Source organism: Microcebus murinus, unplaced genomic scaffold (genome assembly GCF_040939455.1).
Source record: "Microcebus murinus isolate Inina unplaced genomic scaffold, M.murinus_Inina_mat1.0 scaf002_hap2_Mmur4.0, whole genome shotgun sequence".
In the NCBI taxonomy this organism is placed as follows: Eukaryota; Metazoa; Chordata; class Mammalia; order Primates; family Cheirogaleidae; genus Microcebus; species Microcebus murinus.
In genome coordinates this window covers 1,384,195-1,407,695 of record NW_027438948.1, presented here as the reverse complement: position 1 = coordinate 1,407,695, position 23,501 = coordinate 1,384,195, and the positions used below count along the sequence as shown (strand labels likewise).

Here is a 23,501-nt window from a genome sequence, read left to right as displayed (position 1 = left end):
GTCTAGGGCCACACCACCCTGAACGCCCCCGATCTCGTCTGGTCTCGGAAGCTAAGCAGGGTCGGGCCTGGTTAGTACTTGGATGGGAGACCGCCTGGGAATACCGGGTGCCACAGGCTGCTGCTTTTTTTTTTTTTTTTTTTTTTTGCCTCTTGTTCTGTCCCCTTTCTGGGAGCGAGGCGGCGGCCCGGGGCGGGGGTCACCCCCACCCTCAGCGCCCGCCGCGGTGCCTGGCGCCCCAGCCCGCACCGTGGGGCCTCCTCTTGTCCCAAGCCGCGACACCGCCGCCACGCGGCAGCATGCGTGGCTTCTGGACTGTCAGGTCTCAGACCAAAGGTCTGCTCTGTGGGAACCGACACGCTGGAGGAAACCTTGAGAGTCTGAGAGGGGAGGGAGTTCCAGAAGAAGGCCAGGATGTCATTTTGAGGGAGTATGTGACCAGAACTCGTCCCGTTGCTTTTGGGGTTCTATGGGCTACACGCAGGAATCTTTGGTGGTGGCACCTGATGTTGGGGGATCCGGAGTCACACCCAGACCTGCTCCACAGGCCTCCTTTTACTTTTCTCTTCGGATTCATTATTTTTAAAAAGTGTCTCTTACCTCTAGGATTGCATTTTCTTTTCTCTCTCTTTTCAAGCAGATGATGGGAGTACAAGTATTCAGGTGACATGTGTTGCCCGTGCCGCCCTCCCCCCTGTGTTCTTTTTTTTTTTTTTTTTTTGAGACAGAGTCTCGTTTTGCTGCCCAGGCTAGAGTGAGTGCCATGGCGTCAGCCTAGCTCACAGCAACCTCAATCTCCGGGCTCAAGCAATCCTGCTGCCTCAGCCTCCCGAGTAGTTGGGACTACAGGCATGCACCACCACGCCCGGCTGTGTTTTTCTATATATATTAGTTGGCCAATTAATTTCTTTCTATTTTTAGTAGAGACGGGGTCTCGCTCTTGCTCAGGCTGGTTTCGAACTCCTGACCTGGAGCAATCCGCCCGCCTCGGCCTCCCAGAGAGCTAGGATTACAGGCGTGAGCCACCGCGCCCGGCCCCCCCTGTGTTCTTATTCATATACCTCTCATGTTGTTCCAGCGTATTGTGGGGGTACCAATGTTAAGGTCGGGTGCCTTGCCCTCTCCAAGCCTCCCCCCTCGGGTCAGAGCTTCAAGTGCGCCCATCCCCCAGTCGGTGCGCACCCACCCCATGCCTAATGGATGTGTATGCCCCTCCCCTCCCCCCACCCGCCCGACACCCACCCGATGAAGGTGATTCCTCTCTGTCCACTTAGGCGTCCATCCGTTCGTACCAATTTGCTGGTGAGCGCGCTCACGTGGTGCTCGTGTGTCCATTCTTGGGCTACCTGGCTTACTGGAACGGGTTCCAGCTCTGGCCAGGAGAACACGAGAGGCGCCCTCTCACCGCTGCTCCTCACAGCCGAATGGCACTCCGTGGTGTCCACGCGCCACATTTTATTGATGCACTCCTGGATGGATGGGCACTCGGGTCGCTTCCACGTCTTTGGGATTGTGAATTGTGCCCTAACTGTAACCCTAACCCTTACCCAGCCCGTCTCCTCTGCCCCTGCCTGACGCACTCCTCCCCGGCCAGGCCCGTCACTGTCCTGGGCCCCCGCCTGACCGGCTCCTCCCCGCCCGGCCGGTCACCGTCCTCTGCCCCTGCCTGACACGCTCCTTCCCGCCCGGCCTCTCACCGTCCTCGGCCCCTGCCTGACCGGCTCCTCCACCGCCTGGGCCTTCCAAGGGCTTGGTGTGGATGCTGCTTCCAGGAAGCCCTCCAGAAACCCGGCAGCAGGGTGGCCGCAGCAGTCTCCAGCAGCCGTCCCTAAGTCGCGTGAGTGCGGGGGACGTGCCCCCGCTGTGCCGCGGGGGCCCAGCCTGGTGTCTTCCCTGAGGCCCTGCGGCTGCCGGCTGGGCTGCCGCTCCCCGCAAGGGGAGAGCCGCGGAGGTGGGGACCGCCTCCTGATGGGGACGTACACGCAGCTCTCCACGTCGGATTCCGGGGCTCTCTGTCCTGCCCGAAGGCCCAGCTGGCCTGCGGGTCCTTAGAGTGGCAAAAACCTCCGAAAACTGAGACTGAGGGTCCGGTGGGTGTCTGCACTTTTGTGCTGGGCACCCCAGGGAGGCCCGGGGGCTGGCTGGACAACGTGGTCTGCTGGGCGGGGGGGGGGGGTTGGAGGAGCAACTGATGCCCTTTGCACTTTGGGTAGCAAGAGTCTGAGGTGTCTCTGAGCCCTGTGCCCTGTGGGGGCGGGGCGGGGGGGAGGAGGAGGAGGAGGAGGAGGAGGAGGTGGGAAGGGCCGGGGCCTGCAGTCCTGTTCCCGGGGTGGCACGGCAAGTGGCTTCTTCCACAGGCTGCTTGGCCTGGGCTCCCTGCACCTGGGCCTTTGGAGGACCGGCCCTGTGCTTGCCAACACTTCCTGCAGGGACCCAGAGCTGGGAGGTGGCATCTCTCAGCCCTGGGTCGGGCAGAGCCCCAGCGGGCCATGCCCACAACCTCTCTCAGCACCGGTCCCCCAGAAGGCTCCTTTGGGACCAGGATTCTCTTGCGGTGACTCTTTAAGGTCTGGCCCCTGGATGGAGGGGCACCAGGAGTAGAGGAGCAGGAAGGGGAAGGGGGTGGCCATGCGAGGGGACACTTTGAGGCCAAGTCCCAGCTTCAGCCTGATCCTCCTGGGAACCCCGCTCTGAGACAAGGAGCCGGGCTTCGCATTCCCACAGCAGCCAGTCGTGGGCTGAGGACACCTGGGGCGTTGGGAACTCCCTGGCTTCTCCTTGGTTTAACATCTAGAGCTGCTTGTGAATCGCGCCGCCACACACACCCGAGTGCAGGTGTCTTCCGCACAGACTGCGGGCCTCGCTCTTCTGAATGCCGCTAGCTCGCCACCCACCCACGGGTGAACCTGGTCAGGGTGCTTTCTCTCAGGGGCAGACTCTTTTCCGGGCGGGCTACCGGTGTCTCTGTTTGCTCGTTTCTTTCTTCCATTTCGGGAAAGTCTTCCTTGCTGGGTGTGGAAATCTCCTATGCCTTCCCTCGCCTATTCTGTCAGCTTTAAAATTCTCCTTCAGTTGCCACCCTCACAGATGGATTAGGAAACTCTTTCCGGTGCACTCATTAGTGAAATGACCTCCAGGAAGCTGGAATCCAATATCTAATGGCCGATTTTTAGCGAGTCCACACGCCAGGGTGGTCGGGGTCCAAAGCAGCCCCGGCCAGGCCCAGGCCCCTTGGACTGGGCCACAGGAGGACACGGAGGAGGGTCCCGGCCCCCACGAAGCGGTGCCGGCAGTTCTCCACGGGCTTGGGCGTTTTCCAGAGGTAGGAGATGGAGGGGACTGATTTCTTCAGCGCCCCCCAAACCACGCCACCCCACCCCACCCATGGGACACATCCCCAGAGAGAGACGCCCCATACACTGGCTGTGCCCCAGCCCTGGCCCGGGGGAATAGGCGGCAGCCCACCCACAGGGCGAGGGGGGGGCGCAGCTGAAAGGGGTTGTGGGGGAGGGCGGCCCCTGGCTGGGGTCAAAGGGCGAGCGTCCCGCGCGTGCGCAGTCAGCGGCAGCGACGCGCTGGGGGTGGGCAGCGGGTAGGTGAAGGAGGCCGGGCGAGGAGACGAGGGGGGCTGGGAGGGCTCCACCTTGGCGAGTCCAGCCGTGGAGGCGCATCTTGTGTGAGTGTGAGTGAGTGTGAGTGTGTGTGTGTGTGTGTATAGAGAGACAGCCCCCCACCCCGCCCCGCCCCGCCCCGCCCCGCCCATCACCCCCCTCCCTGGGAGCCCGCGGGACCCGGCCGGCCCGGCCCCGCCCGGCGCGGGGCCTGGGGCGGGAGGCGGCGGCGGGGAAGCCCAGAGAGGCTCGGCTTCTCGAGCGGGGCAGGGGCGCCCTCCGCCGCCGTCTAGGGCCACACCACCCTGAACGCCCCCGATCTCGTCTGGTCTCGGAAGCTAAGCAGGGTCGGGCCTGGTTAGTACTTGGATGGGAGACCGCCTGGGAATACCGGGTGCCACAGGCTGCTCCTTTTTTTTTTTTTTTTTTTTTTCTTGCCTCTTGTTCTGTCCCCTTTCTGGGAGCGCGGCGGCGGCCCGGGGTGGGGGTCACCCCCACCCTCAGCGCCCGCGCGGTGCCTGGCGCCCCAGCCCGCACCGTGGGGCCTCCTCTTGTCCCAAGCCGCGACACCGCCGCCACGCGGCAGCATGCGTGGCATCTGGACTGTCAGGTCTCAGACCAAAGGTCTGCTCTGTGGGAACCGACACGCTGGAGGAAACCTTGAGAGTCTGAGAGGGGAGGGAGTTCCAGAAGAAGGCCAGGATGTCATTTTGAGGGAGTATGTGACCAGAACTCATCCCGTTGCTTTTGGGGTTCTATGGGCTACACGCAGGAATCTTTGGTGGTGGCACCTGATGTTGGGGGATCCGGAGTCACACCCAGACCTGCTCCACAGGCCTCCTTTTACTTTTCTCTTCGGATTCATTATTTTTAAAAAGTGTCTCTTACCTCTAGGATTGCATTTTCTTTTCTCTCTCTTTTCAAGCAGATGATGGGAGTACAAGTATTCAGGTGACATGTGTTGCCCGTGCCGCCCTCCCCCCTGTGTTCTTTTTTTTTTTTTTTGAGACAGAGTCTCGTTTTGCTGCCCAGGCTAGAGTGAGTGCCATGGCGTCAGCCTAGCTCACAGCAACCTCAATCTCCGGGCTCAAGCAATCCTGCTGCCTCAGCCTCCCGAGTAGTTGGGACTACAGGCATGCACCACCACGCCCGGCTGTGTTTTTCTATATATATTAGTTGGCCAATTAATTTCTTTCTATTTTTAGTAGAGACGGGGTCTCGCTCTTGCTCAGGCTGGTTTCGAACTCCTGACCTGGAGCAATCCGCCCGCCTCGGCCTCCCAGAGAGCTAGGATTACAGGCGTGAGCCACCGCGCCCGGCCCCCCCTGTGTTCTTATTCATATACCTCTCATGTTGTTCCAGCGTATTGTGGGGGTACCAATGTTAAGGTCGGGTGCCTTGCCCTCTCCAAGCCTCCCCCCTCGGGTCAGAGCTTCAAGTGCGCCCATCCCCCAGTCGGTGCGCACCCACCCCATGCCTAATGGATGTGTATGCCCCTCCCCTCCCCCCACCCGCCCGCCCGACACCCACCCGATGAAGGTGATTCCTCTCTGTCCACTTAGGCGTCCATCCGTTCGTACCAATTTGCTGGTGAGCGCGCTCACGTGGTGCTCGTGTGTCCATTCTTGGGATACTTGGCTTACTGGAACGGGTTCCAGCTCTGGCCAGGAGAACACGAGAGGCGCCCTCTCACCGCTGCTCCTCACAGCCGAATGGCACTCCGTGGTGTCCACGCGCCACATTTTATTGATGCACTCCTGGATGGATGGGCACTCGGGTCGCTTCCACGTCTTTGGGATTGTGAATTGTGCCCTAACTGTAACCCTAACCCTTACCCAGCCCGTCTCCTCTGCCCCTGCCTGACGCACTCCTCCCCGGCCAGGCCCGTCACTGTCCTGGGCCCCCGCCTGACCGGCTCCTCCCCGCCCGGCCGGTCACCGTCCTCTGCCCCTGCCTGACACGCTCCTTCCCGCCCGGCCTCTCACCGTCCTCGGCCCCTGCCTGACCGGCTCCTCCGTCGCCTGGGCCTTCCAAGGGCTTGGTGTGGATGCTGCTTCCAGGAAGCCCTCCAGAAACCCGGCAGCAGGGTGGCCGCAGCAGTCTCCAGCAGCCGTCCCTAAGTCGCGTGAGTGCGGGGGACGTGCCCCCGCTGTGCCGCGGGGGCCCAGCCTGGTGTCTTCCCTGAGGCCCTGCGGCTGCCGGCTGGGCTGCCGCTCCCCGCAAGGGGAGAGCCGCGGAGGTGGGGACCGCCTCCTGATGGGGACGTACACGCAGCTCTCCACGTCGGATTCCGGGGCTCTCTGTCCTGCCCGAAGGCCCAGCTGGCCTGCGGGTCCTTAGAGTGGCAAAAACCTCCGAAAACTGAGACTGAGGGTCCGGTGGGTGTCTGCACTTTTGTGCTGGGCACCCCAGGGAGGCCCGGGGGCTGGCTGGACAACGTGGTCTGCTGGGCGGGGGGGGGGGGGTTGGAGGAGCAACTGATGCCCTTTGCACTTTGGGTAGCAAGAGTCTGAGGTGTCTCTGAGCCCTGTGCCCTGTGGGGGCGGGGCGGGGGGGAGGAGGAGGAGGAGGAGGAGGAGGTGGGAAGGGCCGGGGCCTGCAGTCCTGTTCCCGGGGTGGCACGGCAAGTGGCTTCTTCCACAGGCTGCTTGGCCTGGGCTCCCTGCACCTGGGCCTTTGGAGGACCGGCCCTGTGCTTGCCAACACTTCCTGCAGGGACCCAGAGCTGGGAGGTGGCATCTCTCAGCCCTGGGTCGGGCAGAGCCCCAGCGGGCCATGCCCACAACCTCTCTCAGCACCGGTCCCCCAGAAGGCTCCTTTGGGACCAGGATTCTCTTGCGGTGACTCTTTAAGGTCTGGCCCCTGGATGGAGGGGCACCAGGAGTAGAGGAGCAGGAAGGGGAAGGGGGTGGCCATGCGAGGGGACACTTTGAGGCCAAGTCCCAGCTTCAGCCTGATCCTCCTGGGAACCCCGCTCTGAGACAAGGAGCCGGGCTTCGCATTCCCACAGCAGCCAGTCGTGGGCTGAGGACACCTGGGGCGTTGGGAACTCCCTGGCTTCTCCTTGGTTTAACATCTAGAGCTGCTTGTGAATCGCGCCGCCACACACACCCGAGTGCAGGTGTCTTCCGCACAGACTGCGGGCCTCGCTCTTCTGAATGCCGCTAGCTCGCCACCCACCCACGGGTGAACCTGGTCAGGGTGCTTTCTCTCAGGGGCAGACTCTTTTCCGGGCGGGCTACCGGTGTCTCTGTTTGCTCGTTTCTTTCTTCCATTTCGGGAAAGTCTTCCTTGCTGGGTGTGGAAATCTCCTATGCCTTCCCTCGCCTATTCTGTCAGCTTTAAAATTCTCCTTCAGTTGCCACCCTCACAGATGGATTAGGAAACTCTTTCCGGTGCACTCATTAGTGAAATGACCTCCAGGAAGCTGGAATCCAATATCTAATGGCCGATTTTTAGCGAGTCCACACGCCAGGGTGGTCGGGGTCCAAAGCAGCCCCGGCCAGGCCCAGGCCCCTTGGACTGGGCCACAGGAGGACACGGAGGAGGGTCCCGGCCCCCACGAAGCGGTGCCGGCAGTTCTCCACGGGCTTGGGCGTTTTCCAGAGGTAGGAGATGGAGGGGACTGATTTCTTCAGCGCCCCCCAAACCACGCCACCCCACCCCACCCATGGGACACATCCCCAGAGAGAGACGCCCCATACACTGGCTGTGCCCCAGCCCTGGCCCGGGGGAATAGGCGGCAGCCCACCCACAGGGCGAGGGGGGGGCGCAGCTGAAAGGGGTTGTGGGGGAGGGCGGCCCCTGGCTGGGGTCAAAGGGCGAGCGTCCCGCGCGTGCGCAGTCAGCGGCAGCGACGCGCTGGGGGTGGGCAGCGGGTAGGTGAAGGAGGCCGGGCGAGGAGACGAGGGGGGCTGGGAGGGCTCCACCTTGGCGAGTCCAGCCGTGGAGGCGCATCTTGTGTGAGTGTGAGTGAGTGTGAGTGTGTGTGTGTGTGTATAGAGAGACAGCCCCCCACCCCGCCCCGCCCCGCCCCGCCCCGCCCATCACCCCCGTCCCTGGGAGCCCCCCGGACCCGGACCCGGCCGGCCCGGCCCCGCCCGGCGCGGGGCCTGGGGCGGGAGGCGGCGGCGGGGAAGCCCAGAGAGGCTCGGCTTCTCGAGCGGGGCAGGGGCGCCCTCCGCCGCCGTCTAGGGCCACACCACCCTGAACGCCCCCGATCTCGTCTGGTCTCGGAAGCTAAGCAGGGTCGGGCCTGGTTAGTACTTGGATGGGAGACCGCCTGGGAATACCGGGTGCCACAGGCTGCTGCTTTTTTTTTTTTTTTTTTTTTTTTGCCTCTTGTTCTGTCCCCTTTCTGGGAGCGAGGCGGCGGCCCGGGGCGGGGGTCACCCCCACCCTCAGCGCCCGCCGCGGTGCCTGGCGCCCCAGCCCGCACCGTGGGGCCTCCTCTTGTCCCAAGCCGCGACACCGCCGCCACGCGGCAGCATGCGTGGCTTCTGGACTGTCAGGTCTCAGACCAAAGGTCTGCTCTGTGGGAACCGACACGCTGGAGGAAACCTTGAGAGTCTGAGAGGGGAGGGAGTTCCAGAAGAAGGCCAGGATGTCATTTTGAGGGAGTATGTGACCAGAACTCGTCCCGTTGCTTTTGGGGTTCTATGGGCTACACGCAGGAATCTTTGGTGGTGGCACCTGATGTTGGGGGATCCGGAGTCACACCCAGACCTGCTCCACAGGCCTCCTTTTACTTTTCTCTTCGGATTCATTATTTTTAAAAAGTGTCTCTTACCTCTAGGATTGCATTTTCTTTTCTCTCTCTTTTCAAGCAGATGATGGGAGTACAAGTATTCAGGTGACATGTGTTGCCCGTGCCGCCCTCCCCCCTGTGTTCTTTTTTTTTTTTTTTTTTTGAGACAGAGTCTCGTTTTGCTGCCCAGGCTAGAGTGAGTGCCATGGCGTCAGCCTAGCTCACAGCAACCTCAATCTCCGGGCTCAAGCAATCCTGCTGCCTCAGCCTCCCGAGTAGTTGGGACTACAGGCATGCACCACCACGCCCGGCTGTGTTTTTCTATATATATTAGTTGGCCAATTAATTTCTTTCTATTTTTAGTAGAGACGGGGTCTCGCTCTTGCTCAGGCTGGTTTCGAACTCCTGACCTGGAGCAATCCGCCCGCCTCGGCCTCCCAGAGAGCTAGGATTACAGGCGTGAGCCACCGCGCCCGGCCCCCCCTGTGTTCTTATTCATATACCTCTCATGTTGTTCCAGCGTATTGTGGGGGTACCAATGTTAAGGTCGGGTGCCTTGCCCTCTCCAAGCCTCCCCCCTCGGGTCAGAGCTTCAAGTGCGCCCATCCCCCAGTCGGTGCGCACCCACCCCATGCCTAATGGATGTGTATGCCCCTCCCCTCCCCCCACCCGCCCGACACCCACCCGATGAAGGTGATTCCTCTCTGTCCACTTAGGCGTCCATCCGTTCGTACCAATTTGCTGGTGAGCGCGCTCACGTGGTGCTCGTGTGTCCATTCTTGGGCTACCTGGCTTACTGGAACGGGTTCCAGCTCTGGCCAGGAGAACACGAGAGGCGCCCTCTCACCGCTGCTCCTCACAGCCGAATGGCACTCCGTGGTGTCCACGCGCCACATTTTATTGATGCACTCCTGGATGGATGGGCACTCGGGTCGCTTCCACGTCTTTGGGATTGTGAATTGTGCCCTAACTGTAACCCTAACCCTTACCCAGCCCGTCTCCTCTGCCCCTGCCTGACGCACTCCTCCCCGGCCAGGCCCGTCACTGTCCTGGGCCCCCGCCTGACCGGCTCCTCCCCGCCCGGCCGGTCACCGTCCTCTGCCCCTGCCTGACACGCTCCTTCCCGCCCGGCCTCTCACCGTCCTCGGCCCCTGCCTGACCGGCTCCTCCACCGCCTGGGCCTTCCAAGGGCTTGGTGTGGATGCTGCTTCCAGGAAGCCCTCCAGAAACCCGGCAGCAGGGTGGCCGCAGCAGTCTCCAGCAGCCGTCCCTAAGTCGCGTGAGTGCGGGGGACGTGCCCCCGCTGTGCCGCGGGGGCCCAGCCTGGTGTCTTCCCTGAGGCCCTGCGGCTGCCGGCTGGGCTGCCGCTCCCCGCAAGGGGAGAGCCGCGGAGGTGGGGACCGCCTCCTGATGGGGACGTACACGCAGCTCTCCACGTCGGATTCCGGGGCTCTCTGTCCTGCCCGAAGGCCCAGCTGGCCTGCGGGTCCTTAGAGTGGCAAAAACCTCCGAAAACTGAGACTGAGGGTCCGGTGGGTGTCTGCACTTTTGTGCTGGGCACCCCAGGGAGGCCCGGGGGCTGGCTGGACAACGTGGTCTGCTGGGCGGGGGGGGGGGGTTGGAGGAGCAACTGATGCCCTTTGCACTTTGGGTAGCAAGAGTCTGAGGTGTCTCTGAGCCCTGTGCCCTGTGGGGGCGGGGCGGGGGGGAGGAGGAGGAGGAGGAGGAGGAGGAGGTGGGAAGGGCCGGGGCCTGCAGTCCTGTTCCCGGGGTGGCACGGCAAGTGGCTTCTTCCACAGGCTGCTTGGCCTGGGCTCCCTGCACCTGGGCCTTTGGAGGACCGGCCCTGTGCTTGCCAACACTTCCTGCAGGGACCCAGAGCTGGGAGGTGGCATCTCTCAGCCCTGGGTCGGGCAGAGCCCCAGCGGGCCATGCCCACAACCTCTCTCAGCACCGGTCCCCCAGAAGGCTCCTTTGGGACCAGGATTCTCTTGCGGTGACTCTTTAAGGTCTGGCCCCTGGATGGAGGGGCACCAGGAGTAGAGGAGCAGGAAGGGGAAGGGGGTGGCCATGCGAGGGGACACTTTGAGGCCAAGTCCCAGCTTCAGCCTGATCCTCCTGGGAACCCCGCTCTGAGACAAGGAGCCGGGCTTCGCATTCCCACAGCAGCCAGTCGTGGGCTGAGGACACCTGGGGCGTTGGGAACTCCCTGGCTTCTCCTTGGTTTAACATCTAGAGCTGCTTGTGAATCGCGCCGCCACACACACCCGAGTGCAGGTGTCTTCCGCACAGACTGCGGGCCTCGCTCTTCTGAATGCCGCTAGCTCGCCACCCACCCACGGGTGAACCTGGTCAGGGTGCTTTCTCTCAGGGGCAGACTCTTTTCCGGGCGGGCTACCGGTGTCTCTGTTTGCTCGTTTCTTTCTTCCATTTCGGGAAAGTCTTCCTTGCTGGGTGTGGAAATCTCCTATGCCTTCCCTCGCCTATTCTGTCAGCTTTAAAATTCTCCTTCAGTTGCCACCCTCACAGATGGATTAGGAAACTCTTTCCGGTGCACTCATTAGTGAAATGACCTCCAGGAAGCTGGAATCCAATATCTAATGGCCGATTTTTAGCGAGTCCACACGCCAGGGTGGTCGGGGTCCAAAGCAGCCCCGGCCAGGCCCAGGCCCCTTGGACTGGGCCACAGGAGGACACGGAGGAGGGTCCCGGCCCCCACGAAGCGGTGCCGGCAGTTCTCCACGGGCTTGGGCGTTTTCCAGAGGTAGGAGATGGAGGGGACTGATTTCTTCAGCGCCCCCCAAACCACGCCACCCCACCCCACCCATGGGACACATCCCCAGAGAGAGACGCCCCATACACTGGCTGTGCCCCAGCCCTGGCCCGGGGGAATAGGCGGCAGCCCACCCACAGGGCGAGGGGGGGGGCGCAGCTGAAAGGGGTTGTGGGGGAGGGCGGCCCCTGGCTGGGGTCAAAGGGCGAGCGTCCCGCGCGTGCGCAGTCAGCGGCAGCGACGCGCTGGGGGTGGGCAGCGGGTAGGTGAAGGAGGCCGGGCGAGGAGACGAGGGGGGCTGGGAGGGCTCCACCTTGGCGAGTCCAGCCGTGGAGGCGCATCTTGTGTGAGTGTGAGTGAGTGTGAGTGTGTGTGTGTGTGTGTGTATAGAGAGACAGCCCCCCACCCCGCCCCGCCCCGCCCCGCCCCGCCCCGCCCATCACCCCCGTCCCTGGGAGCCCCCCGGACCCGGCTGGCCCGGCCCCGCCCGGCGCGGGGCCTGGGGCGGGAGGCGGCGGCGGGGAAGCCCAGAGAGGCTCGGCTTCTCGAGCGGGGCAGGGGCGCCCTCCGCCGCCGTCTAGGGCCACACCACCCTGAACGCCCCCGATCTCGTCTGGTCTCGGAAGCTAAGCAGGGTCGGGCCTGGTTAGTACTTGGATGGGAGACTGCCTGGGAATACCGGGTGCCACAGGCTGCTGCTTTTTTTTTTTTTTTTTTTTTTGCCTCTTGTTCTGTCCCCTTTCTGGGAGCGCGGCGGCGGCCCGGGGTGGGGGTCACCCCCACCCTCAGCGCCCGCGCGGTGCCTGGCGCCCCAGCCCGCACCGTGGGGCCTCCTCTTGTCCCAAGCCGCGACACCGCCGCCACGCGGCAGCATGCGTGGCTTCTGGACTGTCAGGTCTCAGACCAAAGGTCTGCTCTGTGGGAACCGACACGCTGGAGGAAACCTTGAGAGTCTGAGAGGGGAGGGAGTTCCAGAAGAAGGCCAGGATGTCATTTTGAGGGAGTATGTGACCAGAACTCGTCCCGTTGCTTTTGGGGTTCTATGGGCTACACGCAGGAATCTTTGGTGGTGGCACCTGATGTTGGGGGATCCGGAGTCACACCCAGACCTGCTCCACAGGCCTCCTTTTACTTTTCTCTTCGGATTCATTATTTTTAAAAAGTGTCTCTTACCTCTAGGATTGCATTTTCTTTTCTCTCTCTTTTCAAGCAGATGATGGGAGTACAAGTATTCAGGTGACATGTGTTGCCCGTGCCGCCCTCCCCCCTGTGTTCTTTTTTTTTTTTTTTTTGAGACAGAGTCTCGTTTTGCTGCCCAGGCTAGAGTGAGTGCCATGGCGTCAGCCTAGCTCACAGCAACCTCAATCTCCGGGCTCAAGCAATCCTGCTGCCTCAGCCTCCCGAGTAGTTGGGACTACAGGCATGCACCACCACGCCCGGCTGTGTTTTTCTATATATATTAGTTGGCCAATTAATTTCTTTCTATTTTTAGTAGAGACGGGGTCTCGCTCTTGCTCAGGCTGGTTTCGAACTCCTGACCTGGAGCAATCCGCCCGCCTCGGCCTCCCAGAGAGCTAGGATTACAGGCGTGAGCCACCGCGCCCGGCCCCCCCTGTGTTCTTATTCATATACCTCTCATGTTGTTCCAGCGTATTGTGGGGGTACCAATGTTAAGGTCGGGTGCCTTGCCCTCTCCAAGCCTCCCCCCTCGGGTCAGAGCTTCAAGTGCGCCCATCCCCCAGTCGGTGCGCACCCACCCCATGCCTAATGGATGTGTATGCCCCTCCCCTCCCCCCACCCGCCCGCCCGACACCCACCCGATGAAGGTGATTCCTCTCTGTCCACTTAGGCGTCCATCCGTTCGTACCAATTTGCTGGTGAGCGCGCTCACGTGGTGCTCGTGTGTCCATTCTTGGGATACTTGGCTTACTGGAACGGGTTCCAGCTCTGGCCAGGAGAACACGAGAGGCGCCCTCTCACCGCTGCTCCTCACAGCCGAATGGCACTCCGTGGTGTCCACGCGCCACATTTTATTGATGCACTCCTGGATGGATGGGCACTCGGGTCGCTTCCACGTCTTTGGGATTGTGAATTGTGCCCTAACTGTAACCCTAACCCTTACCCAGCCCGTCTCCTCTGCCCCTGCCTGACGCACTCCTCCCCGGCCAGGCCCGTCACTGTCCTGGGCCCCCGCCTGACCGGCTCCTCCCCGCCCGGCCGGTCACCGTCCTCTGCCCCTGCCTGACACGCTCCTTCCCGCCCGGCCTCTCACCGTCCTCGGCCCCTGCCTGACCGGCTCCTCCGTCGCCTGGGCCTTCCAAGGGCTTGGTGTGGATGCTGCTTCCAGGAAGCCCTCCAGAAACCCGGCAGCAGGGTGGCCGCAGCAGTCTCCAGCAGCCGTCCCTAAGTCGCGTGAGTGCGGGGGACGTGCCCCCGCTGTGCCGCGGGGGCCCAGCCTGGTGTCTTCCCTGAGGCCCTGCGGCTGCCGGCTGGGCTGCCGCTCCCCGCAAGGGGAGAGCCGCGGAGGTGGGGACCGCCTCCTGATGGGGACGTACACGCAGCTCTCCACGTCGGATTCCGGGGCTCTCTGTCCTGCCCGAAGGCCCAGCTGGCCTGCGGGTCCTTAGAGTGGCAAAAACCTCCGAAAACTGAGACTGAGGGTCCGGTGGGTGTCTGCACTTTTGTGCTGGGCACCCCAGGGAGGCCCGGGGGCTGGCTGGACAACGTGGTCTGCTGGGCGGGGGGGGGGGGGGTTGGAGGAGCAACTGATGCCCTTTGCACTTTGGGTAGCAAGAGTCTGAGGTGTCTCTGAGCCCTGTGCCCTGTGGGGGCGGGGCGGGGGGGAGGAGGAGGAGGAGGAGGAGGAGGTGGGAAGGGCCGGGGCCTGCAGTCCTGTTCCCGGGGTGGCACGGCAAGTGGCTTCTTCCACAGGCTGCTTGGCCTGGGCTCCCTGCACCTGGGCCTTTGGAGGACCGGCCCTGTGCTTGCCAACACTTCCTGCAGGGACCCAGAGCTGGGAGGTGGCATCTCTCAGCCCTGGGTCGGGCAGAGCCCCAGCGGGCCATGCCCACAACCTCTCTCAGCACCGGTCCCCCAGAAGGCTCCTTTGGGACCAGGATTCTCTTGCGGTGACTCTTTAAGGTCTGGCCCCTGGATGGAGGGGCACCAGGAGTAGAGGAGCAGGAAGGGGAAGGGGGTGGCCATGCGAGGGGACACTTTGAGGCCAAGTCCCAGCTTCAGCCTGATCCTCCTGGGAACCCCGCTCTGAGACAAGGAGCCGGGCTTCGCATTCCCACAGCAGCCAGTCGTGGGCTGAGGACACCTGGGGCGTTGGGAACTCCCTGGCTTCTCCTTGGTTTAACATCTAGAGCTGCTTGTGAATCGCGCCGCCACACACACCCGAGTGCAGGTGTCTTCCGCACAGACTGCGGGCCTCGCTCTTCTGAATGCCGCTAGCTCGCCACCCACCCACGGGTGAACCTGGTCAGGGTGCTTTCTCTCAGGGGCAGACTCTTTTCCGGGCGGGCTACCGGTGTCTCTGTTTGCTCGTTTCTTTCTTCCATTTCGGGAAAGTCTTCCTTGCTGGGTGTGGAAATCTCCTATGCCTTCCCTCGCCTATTCTGTCAGCTTTAAAATTCTCCTTCAGTTGCCACCCTCACAGATGGATTAGGAAACTCTTTCCGGTGCACTCATTAGTGAAATGACCTCCAGGAAGCTGGAATCCAATATCTAATGGCCGATTTTTAGCGAGTCCACACGCCAGGGTGGTCGGGGTCCAAAGCAGCCCCGGCCAGGCCCAGGCCCCTTGGACTGGGCCACAGGAGGACACGGAGGAGGGTCCCGGCCCCCACGAAGCGGTGCCGGCAGTTCTCCACGGGCTTGGGCGTTTTCCAGAGGTAGGAGATGGAGGGGACTGATTTCTTCAGCGCCCCCCAAACCACGCCACCCCACCCCACCCATGGGACACATCCCCAGAGAGAGACGCCCCATACACTGGCTGTGCCCCAGCCCTGGCCCGGGGGAATAGGCGGCAGCCCACCCACAGGGCGAGGGGGGGGCGCAGCTGAAAGGGGTTGTGGGGGAGGGCGGCCCCTGGCTGGGGTCAAAGGGCGAGCGTCCCGCGCGTGCGCAGTCAGCGGCAGCGACGCGCTGGGGGTGGGCAGCGGGTAGGTGAAGGAGGCCGGGCGAGGAGACGAGGGGGGCTGGGAGGGCTCCACCTTGGCGAGTCCAGCCGTGGAGGCGCATCTTGTGTGAGTGTGAGTGAGTGTGAGTGTGTGTGTGTGTGTATAGAGAGACAGCCCCCCACCCCGCCCCGCCCCGCCCCGCCCCGCCCATCACCCCCCTCCCTGGGAGCCCGCGGGACCCGGCCGGCCCGGCCCCGCCCGGCGCGGGGCCTGGGGCGGGAGGCGGCGGCGGGGAAGCCCAGAGAGGCTCGGCTTCTCGAGCGGGGCAGGGGCGCCCTCCGCCGCCGTCTAGGGCCACACCACCCTGAACGCCCCCGATCTCGTCTGGTCTCGGAAGCTAAGCAGGGTCGGGCCTGGTTAGTACTTGGATGGGAGACCGCCTGGGAATACCGGGTGCCACAGGCTGCTCCTTTTTTTTTTTTTTTTTTTTTCTTGCCTCTTGTTCTGTCCCCTTTCTGGGAGCGCGGCGGCGGCCCGGGGTGGGGGTCACCCCCACCCTCAGCGCCCGCGCGGTGCCTGGCGCCCCAGCCCGCACCGTGGGGCCTCCTCTTGTCCCAAGCCGCGACACCGCCGCCACGCGGCAGCATGCGTGGCATCTGGACTGTCAGGTCTCAGACCAAAGGTCTGCTCTGTGGGAACCGACACGCTGGAGGAAACCTTGAGAGTCTGAGAGGGGAGGGAGTTCCAGAAGAAGGCCAGGATGTCATTTTGAGGGAGTATGTGACCAGAACTCATCCCGTTGCTTTTGGGGTTCTATGGGCTACACGCAGGAATCTTTGGTGGTGGCACCTGATGTTGGGGGATCCGGAGTCACACCCAGACCTGCTCCACAGGCCTCCTTTTACTTTTCTCTTCGGATTCATTATTTTTAAAAAGTGTCTCTTACCTCTAGGATTGCATTTTCTTTTCTCTCTCTTTTCAAGCAGATGATGGGAGTACAAGTATTCAGGTGACATGTGTTGCCCGTGCCGCCCTCCCCCCTGTGTTCTTTTTTTTTTTTTTTTTGAGACAGAGTCTCGTTTTGCTGCCCAGGCTAGAGTGAGTGCCATGGCGTCAGCCTAGCTCACAGCAACCTCAATCTCCGGGCTCAAGCAATCCTGCTGCCTCAGCCTCCCGAGTAGTTGGGACTACAGGCATGCACCACCACGCCCGGCTGTGTTTTTCTATATATATTAGTTGGCCAATTAATTTCTTTCTATTTTTAGTAGAGACGGGGTCTCGCTCTTGCTCAGGCTGGTTTCGAACTCCTGACCTGGAGCAATCCGCCCGCCTCGGCCTCCCAGAGAGCTAGGATTACAGGCGTGAGCCACCGCGCCCGGCCCCCCCTGTGTTCTTATTCATATACCTCTCATGTTGTTCCAGCGTATTGTGGGGGTACCAATGTTAAGGTCGGGTGCCTTGCCCTCTCCAAGCCTCCCCCCTCGGGTCAGAGCTTCAAGTGCGCCCATCCCCCAGTCGGTGCGCACCCACCCCATGCCTAATGGATGTGTATGCCCCTCCCCTCCCCCCACCCGCCCGCCCGACACCCACCCGATGAAGGTGATTCCTCTCTGTCCACTTAGGCGTCCATCCGTTCGTACCAATTTGCTGGTGAGCGCGCTCACGTGGTGCTCGTGTGTCCATTCTTGGGCTACCTGGCTTACTGGAACGGGTTCCAGCTCTGGCCAGGAGAACACGAGAGGCGCCCTCTCACCGCTGCTCCTCACAGCCGAATGGCACTCCGTGGTGTCCACGCGCCACATTTTATTGATGCACTCCTGGATGGATGGGCACTCGGGTCGCTTCCACGTCTTTGGGATTGTGAATTGTGCCCTAACTGTAACCCTAACCCTTACCCAGCCCGTCTCCTCTGCCCCTGCCTGACGCACTCCTCCCCGGCCAGGCCCGTCACTGTCCTGGGCCCCCGCCTGACCGGCTCCTCCCCGCCCGGCCGGTCACCGTCCTCTGCCCCTGCCTGACACGCTCCTTCCCGCCCGGCCTCTCACCGTCCTCGGCCCCTGCCTGACCGGCTCCTCCGTCGCCTGGGCCTTCCAAGGGCTTGGTGTGGATGCTGCTTCCAGGAAGCCCTCCAGAAACCCGGCAGCAGGGTGGCCGCAGCAGTCTCCAGCAGCCGTCCCTAAGTCGCGTGAGTGCGGGGGACGTGCCCCCGCTGTGCCGCGGGGGCCCAGCCTGGTGTCTTCCCTGAGGCCCTGCGGCTGCCGGCTGGGCTGCCGCTCCCCGCAAGGGGAGAGCCGCGGAGGTGGGGACCGCCTCCTGATGGGGACGTACACGCAGCTCTCCACGTCGGATTCCGGGGCTCTCTGTCCTGCCCGAAGGCCCAGCTGGCCTGCGGGTCCTTAGAGTGGCAAAAACCTCCGAAAACTGAGACTGAGGGTCCGGTGGGTGTCTGCACTTTTGTGCTGGGCACCCCAGGGAGGCCCGGGGGCTGGCTGGACAACGTGGTCTGCTGGGCGGGGGGGGGGTTGGAGGAGCAACTGATGCCCTTTGCACTTTGGGTAGCAAGAGTCTGAGGTGTCTCTGAGCCCTGTGCCCTGTGGGGGCGGGGCGGGGGGGAGGAGGAGGAGGAGGAGGAGGAGGTGGGAAGGGCCGGGGCCTGCAGTCCTGTTCCCGGGGTGGCACGGCAAGTGGCTTCTTCCACAGGCTGCTTGGCCTGGGCTCCCTGCACCTGGGCCTTTGGAGGACCGGCCCTGTGCTTGCCAACACTTCCTGCAGGGACCCAGAGCTGGGAGGTGGCATCTCTCAGCCCTGGGTCGGGCAGAGCCCCAGCGGGCCATGCCCACAACCTCTCTCAGCACCGGTCCCCCAGAAGGCTCCTTTGGGACCAGGATTCTCTTGCGGTGACTCTTTAAGGTCTGGCCCCTGGATGGAGGGGCACCAGGAGTAGAGGAGCAGGAAGGGGAAGGGGGTGGCCATGCGAGGGGACACTTTGAGGCCAAGTCCCAGCTTCAGCCTGATCCTCCTGGGAACCCCGCTCTGAGACAAGGAGCCGGGCTTCGCATTCCCACAGCAGCCAGTCGTGGGCTGAGGACACCTGGGGCGTTGGGAACTCCCTGGCTTCTCCTTGGTTTAACATCTAGAGCTGCTTGTGAATCGCGCCGCCACACACACCCGAGTGCAGGTGTCTTCCGCACAGACTGCGGGCCTCGCTCTTCTGAATGCCGCTAGCTCGCCACCCACCCACGGGTGAACCTGGTCAGGGTGCTTTCTCTCAGGGGCAGACTCTTTTCCGGGCGGGCTACCGGTGTCTCTGTTTGCTCGTTTCTTTCTTCCATTTCGGGAAAGTCTTCCTTGCTGGGTGTGGAAATCTCCTATGCCTTCCCTCGCCTATTCTGTCAGCTTTAAAATTCTCCTTCAGTTGCCACCCTCACAGATGGATTAGGAAACTCTTTCCGGTGCACTCATTAGTGAAATGACCTCCAGGAAGCTGGAATCCAATATCTAATGGCCGATTTTTAGCGAGTCCACACGCCAGGGTGGTCGGGGTCCAAAGCAGCCCCGGCCAGGCCCAGGCCCCTTGGACTGGGCCACAGGAGGACACGGAGGAGGGTCCCGGCCCCCACGAAGCGGTGCCGGCAGTTCTCCACGGGCTTGGGCGTTTTCCAGAGGTAGGAGATGGAGGGGACTGATTTCTTCAGCGCCCCCCAAACCACGCCACCCCACCCCACCCATGGGACACATCCCCAGAGAGAGACGCCCCATACACTGGCTGTGCCCCAGCCCTGGCCCGGGGGAATAGGCGGCAGCCCACCCACAGGGCGAGGGGGGGGCGCAGCTGAAAGGGGTTGTGGGGGAGGGCGGCCCCTGGCTGGGGTCAAAGGGCGAGCGTCCCGCGCGTGCGCAGTCAGCGGCAGCGACGCGCTGGGGGTGGGCAGCGGGTAGGTGAAGGAGGCCGGGCGAGGAGACGAGGGGGGCTGGGAGGGCTCCACCTTGGCGAGTCCAGCCGTGGAGGCGCATCTTGTGTGAGTGTGAGTGAGTGTGAGTGTGTGTGTGTGTGTATAGAGAGACAGCCCCCCACCCCGCCCCGCCCCGCCCATCACCCCCGTCCCTGGGAGCCCCCCGGACCCGGCCGGCCCGGCCCCGCCCGGCGCGGGGCCTGGGGCGGGAGGCGGCGGCGGGGAAGCCCAGAGAGGCTCGGCTTCTCGAGCGGGGCAGGGGCGCCCTCCGCCGCCGTCTAGGGCCACACCACCCTGAACGCCCCCGATCTCGTCTGGTCTCGGAAGCTAAGCAGGGTCGGGCCTGGTTAGTACTTGGATGGGAGACCGCCTGGGAATACCGGGTGCCACAGGCTGCTGCTTTTTTTTTTTTTTTTTTTTTTTGCCTCTTGTTCTGTCCCCTTTCTGGGAGCGAGGCGGCGGCCCGGGGCGGGGGTCACCCCCACCCTCAGCGCCCGCCGCGGTGCCTGGCGCCCCAGCCCGCACCGTGGGGCCTCCTCTTGTCCCAAGCCGCGACACCGCCGCCACGCGGCAGCATGCGTGGCTTCTGGACTGTCAGGTCTCAGACCAAAGGTCTGCTCTGTGGGAACCGACACGCTGGAGGAAACCTTGAGAGTCTGAGAGGGGAGGGAGTTCCAGAAGAAGGCCAGGATGTCATTTTGAGGGAGTATGTGACCAGAACTCGTCCCGTTGCTTTTGGGGTTCTATGGGCTACACGCAGGAATCTTTGGTGGTGGCACCTGATGTTGGGGGATCCGGAGTCACACCCAGACCTGCTCCACAGGCCTCCTTTTACTTTTCTCTTCGGATTCATTATTTTTAAAAAGTGTCTCTTACCTCTAGGATTGCATTTTCTTTTCTCTCTCTTTTCAAGCAGATGATGGGAGTACAAGTATTCAGGTGACATGTGTTGCCCGTGCCGCCCTCCCCCCTGTGTTCTTTTTTTTTTTTTTTTTTTGAGACAGAGTCTCGTTTTGCTGCCCAGGCTAGAGTGAGTGCCATGGCGTCAGCCTAGCTCACAGCAACCTCAATCTCCGGGCTCAAGCAATCCTGCTGCCTCAGCCTCCCGAGTAGTTGGGACTACAGGCATGCACCACCACGCCCGGCTGTGTTTTTCTATATATATTAGTTGGCCAATTAATTTCTTTCTATTTTTAGTAGAGACGGGGTCTCGCTCTTGCTCAGGCTGGTTTCGAACTCCTGACCTGGAGCAATCCGCCCGCCTCGGCCTCCCAGAGAGCTAGGATTACAGGCGTGAGCCACCGCGCCCGGCCCCCCCTGTGTTCTTATTCATATACCTCTCATGTTGTTCCAGCGTATTGTGGGGGTACCAATGTTAAGGTCGGGTGCCTTGCCCTCTCCAAGCCTCCCCCCTCGGGTCAGAGCTTCAAGTGCGCCCATCCCCCAGTCGGTGCGCACCCACCCCATGCCTAATGGATGTGTATGCCCCTCCCCTCCCCCCACCCGCCCGACACCCACCCGATGAAGGTGATTCCTCTCTGTCCACTTAGGCGTCCATCCGTTCGTACCAATTTGCTGGTGAGCGCGCTCACGTGGTGCTCGTGTGTCCATTCTTGGGCTACCTGGCTTACTGGAACGGGTTCCAGCTCTGGCCAGGAGAACACGAGAGGCGCCCTCTCACCGCTGCTCCTCACAGCCGAATGGCACTCCGTGGTGTCCACGCGCCACATTTTATTGATGCACTCCTGGATGGATGGGCACTCGGGTCGCTTCCACGTCTTTGGGATTGTGAATTGTGCCCTAACTGTAACCCTAACCCTTACCCAGCCCGTCTCCTCTGCCCCTGCCTGACGCACTCCTCCCCGGCCAGGCCCGTCACTGTCCTGGGCCCCCGCCTGACCGGCTCCTCCCCGCCCGGCCGGTCACCGTCCTCTGCCCCTGCCTGACACGCTCCTTCCCGCCCGGCCTCTCACCGTCCTCGGCCCCTGCCTGACCGGCTCCTCCGTCGCCTGGGCCTTCCAAGGGCTTGGTGTGGATGCTGCTTCCAGGAAGCCCTCCAGAAACCCGGCAGCAGGGTGGCCGCAGCAGTCTCCAGCAGCCGTCCCTAAGTCGCGTGAGTGCGGGGGACGTGCCCCCGCTGTGCCGCGGGGGCCCAGCCTGGTGTCTTCCCTGAGGCCCTGCGGCTGCCGGCTGGGCTGCCGCTCCCCGCAAGGGGAGAGCCGCGGAGGTGGGGACCGCCTCCTGATGGGGACGTACACGCAGCTCTCCACGTCGGATTCCGGGGCTCTCTGTCCTGCCCGAAGGCCCAGCTGGCCTGCGGGTCCTTAGAGTGGCAAAAACCTCCGAAAACTGAGACTGAGGGTCCGGTGGGTGTCTGCACTTTTGTGCTGGGCACCCCAGGGAGGCCCGGGGGCTGGCTGGACAACGTGGTCTGCTGGGCGGGGGGGGGGGTTGGAGGAGCAACTGATGCCCTTTGCACTTTGGGTAGCAAGAGTCTGAGGTGTCTCTGAGCCCTGTGCCCTGTGGGGGCGGGGCGGGGGGGAGGAGGAGGAGGAGGAGGAGGAGGTGGGAAGGGCCGGGGCCTGCAGTCCTGTTCCCGGGGTGGCACGGCAAGTGGCTTCTTCCACAGGCTGCTTGGCCTGGGCTCCCTGCACCTGGGCCTTTGGAGGACCGGCCCTGTGCTTGCCAACACTTCCTGCAGGGACCCAGAGCTGGGAGGTGGCATCTCTCAGCCCTGGGTCGGGCAGAGCCCCAGCGGGCCATGCCCACAACCTCTCTCAGCACCGGTCCCCCAGAAGGCTCCTTTGGGACCAGGATTCTCTTGCGGTGACTCTTTAAGGTCTGGCCCCTGGATGGAGGGGCACCAGGAGTAGAGGAGCAGGAAGGGGAAGGGGGTGGCCATGCGAGGGGACACTTTGAGGCCAAGTCCCAGCTTCAGCCTGATCCTCCTGGGAACCCCGCTCTGAGACAAGGAGCCGGGCTTCGCATTCCCACAGCAGCCAGTCGTGGGCTGAGGACACCTGGGGCGTTGGGAACTCCCTGGCTTCTCCTTGGTTTAACATCTAGAGCTGCTTGTGAATCGCGCCGCCACACACACCCGAGTGCAGGTGTCTTCCGCACAGACTGCGGGCCTCGCTCTTCTGAATGCCGCTAGCTCGCCACCCACCCACGGGTGAACCTGGTCAGGGTGCTTTCTCTCAGGGGCAGACTCTTTTCCGGGCGGGCTACCGGTGTCTCTGTTTGCTCGTTTCTTTCTTCCATTTCGGGAAAGTCTTCCTTGCTGGGTGTGGAAATCTCCTATGCCTTCCCTCGCCTATTCTGTCAGCTTTAAAATTCTCCTTCAGTTGCCACCCTCACAGATGGATTAGGAAACTCTTTCCGGTGCACTCATTAGTGAAATGACCTCCAGGAAGCTGGAATCCAATATCTAATGGCCGATTTTTAGCGAGTCCACACGCCAGGGTGGTCGGGGTCCAAAGCAGCCCCGGCCAGGCCCAGGCCCCTTGGACTGGGCCACAGGAGGACACGGAGGAGGGTCCCGGCCCCCACGAAGCGGTGCCGGCAGTTCTCCACGGGCTTGGGCGTTTTCCAGAGGTAGGAGATGGAGGGGACTGATTTCTTCAGCGCCCCCCAAACCACGCCACCCCACCCCACCCATGGGACACATCCCCAGAGAGAGACGCCCCATACACTGGCTGTGCCCCAGCCCTGGCCCGGGGGAATAGGCGGCAGCCCACCCACAGGGCGAGGGGGGGGCGCAGCTGAAAGGGGTTGTGGGGGAGGGCGGCCCCTGGCTGGGGTCAAAGGGCGAGCGTCCCGCGCGTGCGCAGTCAGCGGCAGCGACGCGCTGGGGGTGGGCAGCGGGTAGGTGAAGGAGGCCGGGCGAGGAGACGAGGGGGGCTGGGAGGGCTCCACCTTGGCGAGTCCAGCCGTGGAGGCGCATCTTGTGTGAGTGTGAGTGAGTGTGAGTGTGTGTGTGTGTGTATAGAGAGACAGCCCCCCACCCCGCCCCGCCCCGCCCCGCCCCGCCCATCACCCCCGTCCCTGGGAGCCCCCCGGACCCGGACCCGGCCGGCCCGGCCCCGCCCGGCGCGGGGCCTGGGGCGGGAGGCGGCGGCGGGGAAGCCCAGAGAGGCTCGGCTTCTCGAGCGGGGCAGGGGCGCCCTCCGCCGCCGTCTAGGGCCACACCACCCTGAACGCCCCCGATCTCGTCTGGTCTCGGAAGCTAAGCAGGGTCGGGCCTGGTTAGTACTTGGATGGGAGACTGCCTGGGAATACCGGGTGCCACAGGCT

At 63.1% G+C, this 23,501-nt stretch overlaps 5 non-coding genes and 2 pseudogenes across 5 annotated transcripts; all 7 read left to right on the top strand.

Moving 5' to 3' along the window:
* On the top strand, nucleotides 1–119 carry LOC142866260 (5S ribosomal RNA). The gene has a single exon (XR_012916301.1). It is a non-coding gene; the product is annotated as a 5S ribosomal RNA (ribosomal RNA).
* A 3,779-nt stretch (nucleotides 120–3,898) lies between these two features.
* Nucleotides 3,899–4,017, top strand: LOC142866259 (5S ribosomal RNA). Its single transcript, XR_012916300.1, has one exon. It is a non-coding gene; the product is annotated as a 5S ribosomal RNA (ribosomal RNA).
* A 3,782-nt stretch (nucleotides 4,018–7,799) lies between these two features.
* Nucleotides 7,800–7,918, top strand: LOC142866258 (5S ribosomal RNA). Its single transcript, XR_012916299.1, has one exon. It is a non-coding gene; the product is annotated as a 5S ribosomal RNA (ribosomal RNA).
* A 3,788-nt stretch (nucleotides 7,919–11,706) lies between these two features.
* LOC142866312 (uncharacterized) lies at nucleotides 11,707–11,825 on the top strand (annotated as a pseudogene).
* Nucleotides 11,826–15,601: 3,776 nt separating this feature from the next.
* Nucleotides 15,602–15,720, top strand: LOC142866257 (5S ribosomal RNA). The gene has a single exon (XR_012916298.1). It is a non-coding gene; the product is annotated as a 5S ribosomal RNA (ribosomal RNA).
* A 3,764-nt stretch (nucleotides 15,721–19,484) lies between these two features.
* On the top strand, nucleotides 19,485–19,603 carry LOC142866256 (5S ribosomal RNA). Its single transcript, XR_012916297.1, has one exon. It is a non-coding gene; the product is annotated as a 5S ribosomal RNA (ribosomal RNA).
* Nucleotides 19,604–23,382: 3,779 nt separating this feature from the next.
* LOC142866311 (uncharacterized) lies at nucleotides 23,383–23,501 on the top strand (annotated as a pseudogene).